This window comes from Apis dorsata, unplaced genomic scaffold (assembly GCF_000469605.1).
Source record: "Apis dorsata unplaced genomic scaffold, Apis dorsata 1.3 scaffold_207, whole genome shotgun sequence".
NCBI lineage: Eukaryota > Metazoa > Arthropoda > Insecta > Hymenoptera > Apidae > Apis > Apis dorsata.
Genome location: NW_006263491.1, coordinates 67349 through 69748, shown reverse-complemented (window position 1 = coordinate 69748; position 2400 = coordinate 67349).

The following is a 2400-nucleotide window of genomic DNA, read 5'->3' as shown; positions in this document are numbered from 1 at the left end:
AAAAAAAAAAAAAAAAAAAAAGTATCTCGTTTCACAGAAAACCGCAAAATTATTCACAACTTATCCTCTCTTCGACAATCTTTAAAATCTGAGACGAAGGGGAATAGAAAAATCAGAATCGAAAAGAAGGAGGAGGTTTTTAAAAGGGAACGGCAATTTCGAGGTCAAAGGCAACTTCGAGACAGGAGGGCATCTCCTGTGAGAGGACTGCAACTTAAATGGAGAGAACACATCGGCCGATTCTTACGCGAGTGTCTTTCACACACCCTTCTCCCTCGCGAAATAAAAATTTGAACAGGATTGAAACGGTCTGGCAAGTATCCTCCCGCGATACCACCCTCGTCCCTGGAGATGTCGGCTTCCGCGCATACCTGACCGCAATCAGACGAATTCCTTTTTCAGAGCTCGGCGGTTATTTCGATATAAAACCTCTCGATATTTTAAATATCGTTGTTATGTCGCCGTTTGTGTCGCGCCAATAATACATCTCGCTGATCTCGAGTTAGCGGGAATTATAAATTGACAAATTCCAACGGACTCGATCGGTAAAATTGGAGGTACAGTCGGTCGTGAAAGTTTTTAATTATCAATTAATGCGTACGAAGGAGGATAGAATTTTTTAGAATTTTTCATCAACTAGGTTTGGTTGGGATTGAGACGTGGACGCGAAGAAGGGAGAGGAGAGGAGTTTTGAAATCTTTAGATAAATTTAGAAATATGAACAGTTGAAACCGAAGAAGATTTTCTTTTTCTCGAAAAATTGTTAAATTTTAAAATATACAGTTTTTAGGATCTTATCTATTTCTAATCAAATTTTAGTTTCAGCTCATTATAAATGATGTTTAATTGTATATTATTTCATTAAACTTGTCAATTTACTATTTCTTTGTCATGTGAAAATATTTAAATTAATGTTCATCGATAATTGACTTTTTGTCAAAAATAAAAAAGTGAATATATTAATATTAAGGTACTCGTAGTTAATAGCCACGTGGCGCTAGTGTCGCTACCGATCACCAATAACTGAAGACATTCGTACACATTTGTTGAAAAATTGTCGAAGAAACTGAGAAAATATTAATTTATTCATTTTTACGCGACAAAGAAAATATATTTGATTTTAAAATTAATTCGTCGTAAAATAACAATGCTCAAAAAACTTTTGCAATTGACTTTACATTTTTATTATCGTATCGAAACGAGAGATGCCTTTGTAAAATAATACCAAATACCAGCGTAATTCTTCATCTCGCTAATAACTGTATTTCATCCGCATTGTTTTGATTGTTCGTCTCGCGGATGGGATATAATAATAATTTTAATAAAATTCTCTGGTATTTTTCAATACCAGAACGGATGCCATTTTTATCAGTTTCGTTAAGCGTTTAAGGCTTAAGGGTGCATTTTTTAAGAAAACTCTTTCGTGCAACGATGAAAACTCTGTTCTGATCAAAGGGGCAAAAGTTTTTTTCGAGAAAATTTGGCAACAATAAACAGTAATATCCTCTATTCTTAACTCTTCTTCCACTCTTCTTTTATCAATCTTCTTACAAACTTGGCGAAAAGGGATGGAAATCTGCATTGAATAATCGAGATATTTCACGTTCGATCATCGAACTTATCTTCGTATAAATCTGTTTAAGAATAGAATTATTCATTTGTAATACGTATATATATATATGAAATATTTTACGTAAAATAGCATGTGAAATTTTCATTTCGTTTGTAATATTTAAATATCGTAGATATTTTTCCTTTTTTTTTTTGTTATTTATATACATGGAAAATAGAAAAAAATTCTCATGCATTGCACTCTCACAAGAAAAGAGATTCTCCGTATAAACAATTTTTTAATAAATTCGAACAAGTTCGATATTAGCGCGAGAGAACGCTCGCGTTTGTGTAAACCCTATTGCAGTTTGGAAAATGACACGATAACGCATTCCCGGAATATTTTTCCCTAAACTTTTCGTGTTACTTAGAATACAACCCAGAATTCCCCACCTGTATTGTATAATCCATAAAACTCTTATTTCCTAAGTTCCAACCGAGTGCAAACTTTTAAATTTTCCACCGAAAACGCGCGACTCTGCTTCGAAGCCAAGAACGTGCCTCTATTCGCGAGATATTCAGATTCGAAAGCGTTCTGCGTTGAACCTCAACGCGGAGGTTTTCTTTCCCCTTCTGTATACGATTAACAATCGTACAGATAATTCACTATATGAATATGAATAGTGTATGAATAGTATATAATATAATATATATAATATATGTAGTATAATATAGTACAAATAACTTAGAATAGTATGAAACGAACGTTCGTCGAATTATGTGTTATTACTGCTTTTGTATTCTATTCATATTACCCTGTTTATTTTTTGAACACTATATAAAGTATGC